Here is a 7650-nt window from a genome sequence, read left to right on the forward strand (position 1 = left end):
ATTAGGCTTACTCCTCATTGACTTTAGCATTCTAAATCTTAGGCTGGTTCTTAATCTCTGTGTGATAAATATATCTCCTTCTATGCTGTTCTTTCATACCTGATCTCCTTTGCTTTCTAAAAATCTCAGTCTTTTATATTTCTCTATGAACATTTCCTGATACTATACATATACTGATGCCAGAAGATGCTAATGTAAGGGTCCCATAGCTCATGAGTCATTAATGTAACAACCTGAAAAGGAGGACATATTTATGGCTAACTCAAATTTTCGGAAAAGCTGCAATATCATCATTTGGTTCAAATTTCCATTCTTTGTCTACATAGTGTCATCCATTACACATAAATGTGAATATGAGATGGGTGCTGATGGCTCACATCTGTAATCTTAGCTACTCAGGAGATTGAGACCAGAGGATTGTGGTTCAAAGCCAGCCTGATCAGGAAAATCCATGAGACTCTTATCTTCAATTAACCACCAGAAAACCAGAAGTGGTGCTGTAGGTAAAGTGGTAAATAGTTCAACTTGACCTGAAGAGCTGATGGACAGTGCCCAGAAACAGAGTTCAAGCCCCATGACCAACAAAAAAGATATGAGTTTAAGTTTCCTCAAAATAAAGACAATGTCAATAATCTTCCCAAGCAGAAGAAATAATTCCAAAAGTTAAAATGTAAGTTATGGCTTCTTTGCTGTACATATTCTCTTCTTTTAAAAATTATAAATTTATTAGTTTTACAATAAATTTCAACTAATATTTCTTGTTTCAAAAGATAAGTCCATACAGTTGATATCACTTAGCTTTCTTACGATCTTAGATCAAAAGCCAATCCAGGCAGGGTCATCTGTCAAAATCTTATCTATAATTAAACACCAAAAAAGCCGTAAGTGCAGTTTTGGCTTAAGCTGTAGAGTACTAGCTTTGGGGGCATGTGGGCAGGAAAGACAACTGTTCAGGGACAGGGTCTGCCCTCTCGATTCAAGCCCCAGAACCAGCACAAACTAAACAAACAAGGACAGAGAAATAACCCCACATATTTCTTTGGGACCATCGGTAAAGAAGTACTGATCTGAGAAGAGGCTTCTTTTGCTGATAATACTCACTGGTTCCTGCTTTTTTGGAATCCTTATTTCTATGGAGAACTCAGGAACAGATTAAAGGAATTGATAACTGACTCCTGGAACAAGATAATCATCTCAGGGGAGAAATATCCATCCATAAGACACTTTAAAATCTCCATGTCTTTGTTTCTTTTCATTAGAACACTTTTAAAACAATGTCATTTCCTTTTGTTCTATGCTGGTTTTCAAATGGCACATTATTTCTTTTGTAATAGTCTCTACTAGAAGTTTACAGAAAAGTTTTATATGATTAAAGAACACACTCAAAAAAGTCAAGGACAGAGTATCCTTCTAATCTTGGGATTCTGTTCTTGTACAGTTAAAGTAAAGCATACGTTAACTTGAACTTTGTCATTGCTCTATGTTCAATTCCTCTCCTAGGATCAGTTTCCACATCCAGTAACTGTTACTTCCAGTAACAATCGATGGTGCTGCTTGAGGTATAATGAATGTTTTCTGGGTTCACTGTAATAACACAAGGATACCTTTGGACCTGAGGTAACACGTGTTTCAGAGACAACTTAATTAAGATAAAATATGAAATTTATATTTCTTATAAATTCATTATCCATGAGTACATTGAGTTCAAACTTTGTAAGTTCTCTTTAAATGAAGACGAGTTTTAAATGGGAAGAAGGTTCTCAGATCATTCTCTTTGTGAGTGTATTTGCTGCGCATTATTTCCCAAGTGTACATGAGTTAATAGTAAGAGAAAATATAGCAATAATAGGAGAAAGAGAAGTGCTGTGTTTAAGTATAAGGGTTCAATACAATATAGAAGATTCTACAAATAACACAACATTGAAACAATAAAGCCCAGTATGTAGATTTATGGGAGTGATATAGGGAAAGCATTACTCCTAAGTGAAACACTAAGTATGAGGCCACTCCCTTTCTAAATCACGCTTACTAATCATGCAAATTTGTTAAAAGTAAATGGAAGAATAATTCTGCTTCCAATGCAAGTCAGATATAAGAGCCTGGACTTAACTGGAAAAAAAGTCCATCTTGAGAGAGCAGGGATGATACTAGCAATGAACTGGTGGCTACGATGACATTTCTTTTTCTTTACTTATATATACTTTTTGTGGTGGTGGTGGTCTTGGCACTTGAACTCTGGGCCTGGGTACTGTACCTCTGCTATTCAGCTCAAGGCTAATGCTCTACCACTTGTGCCACAGTGCCACTTCCACTTTTCTTGTAGTTAATTGAAGAAAAGAGTCTCTGGGACTTTCCTAGTCGATCTGGCTTTGAACTCCAATCCTCAGATCTCACCGCCATCCGGTTTAACACTCAGCATATGTAATGTGTATGTTCATCTATCTTTATATGAATTCTTGAGTTAAAAATGTGGTATACAGCTTAGACTTTACACTAACAAAAATGTTTTTAATTTAAAAGTTCATATTACTGGATAAATAAAACCTAAGTATGTAAAGGAGTCTGGGAAGCTCAGTTTGCATCCAGCCTGGGCAGAACAGTCTTTGTGACTCTACCTATAATTAACCAGCCAAAACCTGGATTAGAAGAATGGCTCAAGTGATGGAATACCAGTCATGAGCAAGACTGATCAATAAGAGCTTGGGGCTTTTGCATACATACATACAAACATACTCACACATAGAGGCACTTACATGTGCACACATGAATACAAACATGATACAACTCTCAGAACATGTAGAAAAGTTAGAAAACAATATAAAATATGTCCTGAGTAAGACTAGAATCAAGTGATAATTGTTAAAATTAGAATGTCCTCAAGTGAATTACCTTAAAAAATGTTTGAGACTATTACATAGGTAGGGACCAGAGATAGTAAGAGAATCAAGTAATCATTATTAAAGGGATCAGATCCACGGAGGAACGAATCAGAGACCCCACAGGTGCATCTGAAAATGTTCATATCTTGTATGAAATGTTAGAACATCTTTGAAAATAGTAGATGAACAGTCTGAACAGTCAGTCTAATGGATAATATCATTGGAGAAGTTCAGGATTACTAGTCTGTATCTAGATTAAATCAAGAAAATATGGCAGAGCAATGTGATAAAAGGCTAGAATTCTAGCACTCAGACCAAGACAGGAGATTAGAGAGTGGAATTACATAGTGATAGCTTCCCTGAACCAAGGAGTATAATTTTGTCTTAATAAAACAAGCCATTCAAGAAAGGAATACAGGGGCTGGGAAGGTTGCTCAGTGGTAGAACGCTTGCTTTGCATGCCTGAGGCCCTAGGTTCGATTCCTCAGTACCACAGAAGCAAAAAGAAAAAAAGGTGGAAGTGGCGCTGTGACTCAAGTGGTAGAGTGATAGCCTTGAGCTGAAGAGCTGAGGCACAGCACCCAGGCCCAGAGTTCAGGCCCCACCACAGGACCCCCCCCAAAAAAATGAAAGAAAGGAATACACAGTAGGCAGATTGGGCTAATTTTGTCATTATGTTTTGAGAAGTCAAGTTTCTTATTGAAATGCATCTCATATATAATCATCTGTTCAGTTTTAAATGCTCTCTTCATTACAGAACATTCCTAGATGCAAAATGGCTTATGAATCCCATCCAAAATCTGAAAAAGTAAGTAATCATTCTGTTGGATTCTAAAGAAATAATGAAGTATTACAAGGTTAAGCCTGGAAAAATAACAAATTAAATCTAATGTAAGACTTTGTAGATCTTGCTAAATTAGAATTTAGATTTCAAATAAATATTTTGGTTTTGTTTGTGATTTCATAATCTATAGTATAGTACAAAAATTCTTTTTATGTAGATGGTTTAATTGACAAATTCACAAATGATTCTGGCATTCTATTTGCCTAGAATATTCATTCAAGAATGTTATAATTAGAAATTAGTTAATAGATAATTCCAATAGTTCATGTATTAAATGATCATGTGAATAATGTAGACAGAATTGCCAACAAATGGATTGTATTAATTTATAAATTTAGAAAAAGAGCAATTTTTTGAGGCTTTGGTATAACTTGGTATGAAGAGAATAATTCTGTGAGATCCTCTTTCTTCTACCTATATGTAACACAGGAAGCAATTCCCTTAATTACGTGCTTCCGTACACAATGAGAAAAATGCGAGGTTTGGGGTTTGTTTTAATTTTTGTTTTGTTTTATTGGTTTGTCCTAGGGCTTGACCTTTGGGCCTGGAAACTGTCTCTGAGCCTGTTTTTGCTCAAATCTCATGCCCTACCACTCCAAACTCAGTGCCACTTGTGTTTGGCTTTTTCTGAGAAGTTTATGGGAGATAAGTATCTAAGGAACCTTCCTGCCTGGGTGGGCTTTGAACTGTAACCTTCCAATCTTACCATCCTGAATATCTATGATGGTTAAAAATGTATAAATATAAATAATATTTGTAAGTGTTCTGATCTCAAGAATATCAGTGGGAGATAAATTCATGTAACCCAGTTTATTGTGGTGTTCTTTCCAGAACAAGGAGGGCATCACATTAACAGAGGTGTAGTATTTTTTCACAATAGAGATAAGGTATATTTTATGCAACTTATTTTTTAATTTAATTTTATTGACAAAATGATGTACAGTGGGGTCAAAGTAATTGTAAATTAGTGAATACATAACTCATTTTTCTCATAATTTTTCTTCACCCTAATACCCTCACAAGTTGTAATGTACATTTCCAACATAATGTCTTGTGCGTATTGTTATTGCATTGTTTTGCCCTTTGTCCTTTGTCTCGCCATTAAGTTGTTCCCTATCCCTTCCCTAATTAAGGGAAATATATATATACAACACACAGGGTACCAAAATCAAATACAGCAGGGGATAAACCATAGGGGGAAAATCCAAAGAAAATAGAAATCACATAGTACATTAAAAAAACAACAATCGCAAATAAAAATCTCTGTTTCCATATCTTAGAGTTCATTTTGCTCAGCATCAGATTATATGGTCATATATACGTATAACAAAGCCACTGGAAAATAATAGTTTCATGGACAAAATATCATGAAAACTATACGTTAAGTGTTTTGATGGTAAAGGTGGAATTAGGATTGGTGAGTTCGTGATTCTGATAAAGTAATTTCAAAAGAGTTTTAAAATTATGACAGGTAAAATTTAATTGTGCAAACTTTTTAACATCTTAGCCTATTAAGAAAATTTAAACTTGCCTGGGAAAATAGGCTTTCATGCAAAGAATCCATGGAGACTAAGCTGAGAGGGAGCAATGTGGGTGAAGATGGCTCATTTTCACAAAAAACAAACAAATCTCAGAAACCTTGCAATAAATCCTGTAGGTTCCTTTGAGAATTGTCCTTACACAGGAAATGTACTCTCACTGTGTGAAACAAGGTTGTAGTGGAATTTAAATTCAAAATTCTTAAAAAAAAATAAGGCATCAAAATTTGTGAATTGCCAAGCAGTAATTCTCTGAAAAACATAATTTGGGTCAAAATATTTAGGGAGAAAGTGTTCTCCACAATGAAAGAAGGTATTGGGTTTACACTTTTCTGCTTGTAATACTTTCCATAATGTCTTTGCACGTGAAGCAGTGAAACAGAAAAAAATCTTATTGGATACTTCAAACCAATGATTTCACATTTCTAAGTAGCTCACAAAATATAATATCCTTATTAACATGAGATAGTGAAGACTTTCCTTATTACATAAGCCAAAAAGGTTTGGAATCAGAAAAGAAGTGAGCAAATTGAAAAGGAAAGAAAAGGCGTTCTTAGAAGCCCTACCTAAGCATATTGGCTCCAACAGTGGAGGGAGGCCAAAACTTTATGATATATTGTAATAATATTTTTGGTACCTAATGTGATTTTACAGAGCTTATTTGGCTCCTTAATGCAGAACAGATTGAATGAAAACATGACAGTAAATTCCACATCCAAATAAATGAGCTTTAAAAGAGAAACCATCAACATGTAGCAGTGAGGGAGGCCGAATAGTCCTTCAGCTTCACTAGACTTGAAGTCCAGAAGCTGTGATTAATTGGAAATCAGGCAAGAGCTAAGAGGAGGACATCAAAGTAGAACACAGAAGTATTGTCCTTTGTAACAGACACAGTCATTCAAGGTATGGGTGATTTAAATCTGGTCGCCTTAGTAAACCTTGTTGAGCAAATGAAAGACCAAGAAAAAAATAATCGGTTGAAATCATTTTGCAACGAGTAACTTCCTGTTCCCGATATGGCATCAAAGGAGAATACTGAAAGAGAAGATAAAAGTGGAGTATTCTTCGATTTCCTCTAAACATGTTGTTAGCAAAATATATCTTTGAGTTTAGAAGTGTTTGAACCAAAAAGTGGTGGAGTACTTATTTTTGTGGGCACTTTAAACACAGGAAGACTTTAAAGGTAAAAGAAAAAAGAAAACGAATAGCTAAATATTTGTGATCACAGCTTCTTGGACTGGTTTTTTGGAGACAAAGATTTACATTAGAGTTTGTCCACATTAACATAGATGTTGGGTTTTCATGGCAACCAAATACAAGTGTAAAGTTTAATGGCTCGCTTGGACAAGTAAACAGCATGACAGAAAAAAATGGCAAATAATATTTAGTGAATTACTTCGACCAATTATTTTCCAGAACAAAGAAGAAAGATATAACTCAAAATCACTTGACTGAAAAGTACGAGAAAAGAGTAGTGAAGAGAGATGAGCGAAAACATAGAGGACTGTTTTGTTTCCAGTGGAGCACTGGGTTCTTGATCTTGTTTCTTCCATTCTATTCACAAGCTATCAAGTGTGTCTCAGGACTGGAGTATCCAGTTCAGAAAAAGAAAACTCGCTGAAGAAAATATTTGCAGCAGATATAGGTGATTTATAACCTTAGACAATCTATTTAAATCTGTTCAAAACTCTCCCCTGCCCCAAACTGCTCTTTCGAACAGCTTTGTTTGCTTTTCCAAAGACTGCACTTCATTAACTATTTAAAATTTTGAGAGGTCATATTCAACAATCTAGGGATTACTGTTTGGTTGCGATTTCTGTGTGTTTTTGTTTTTTTTTGTTGTGTTTTTTTTAACTGAATTTCAGAAGGTTTGCAAGTGTGTTACAATAAAATATGTCCATCTAATTGTCCAATGCTACTGGATTAGAGTCACTCCTTCTATCATTCTCAACCAACCCCTTCTGCAAGATTAATTTCAGATTTACTAATTCCTTTATCCCATGTGTACATTGAGCATTCTAGCTGTACTTGCCCCTTGTTCTATTTTTCATTCATTCTATGTCTTTACTATTATTCCTCTCTGGTTTCAAATTCGTGATAGTCATTCTGTTAAACTGTTGGTTAATATTTTGAAAGTTTTATATACATTCCATGGAGTTTCAATCCTGCATATACTTGAACTGATGTCAGTTTATATTTCCATAAATCACTCATCTGCAATAACAATTTGCAAGACTGGAGACGTGAAGCCCCTAGACATGATTTTATTCTCATCGATTTGGAAGATGAATCTTTAGTAAACAAGAAAGTATAAAAATGGCTTAGAATGTATTCCTAACTACCAGTTTTTATAAATGGCTTTGTACAATGGTTTTTGATTATTTTATTT

The 7650-nt window shown here is 34.9% G+C and overlaps 1 long non-coding RNA gene across 1 annotated transcript; it reads left to right on the plus strand.

Moving 5' to 3' along the window:
* Positions 1-1506: 1506 nt before the first annotated feature.
* LOC138825532 (uncharacterized) lies at positions 1507-6949 on the plus strand. Its single transcript, XR_011371426.1, has 3 exons — positions 1507-1617; positions 3637-3687; positions 6678-6949. It is a non-coding gene; the product is annotated as an uncharacterized lncRNA (long non-coding RNA).
* The last annotated feature ends 701 nt before the right edge of the window (positions 6950-7650 follow it).

Source organism: Dipodomys merriami, unplaced genomic scaffold (genome assembly GCF_024711535.1).
Source record: "Dipodomys merriami isolate MVZ:Mamm:240054 unplaced genomic scaffold, mDipMer1.0.p SCAF_1378, whole genome shotgun sequence".
Taxonomy (NCBI): Eukaryota; Metazoa; Chordata; class Mammalia; order Rodentia; family Heteromyidae; genus Dipodomys; species Dipodomys merriami.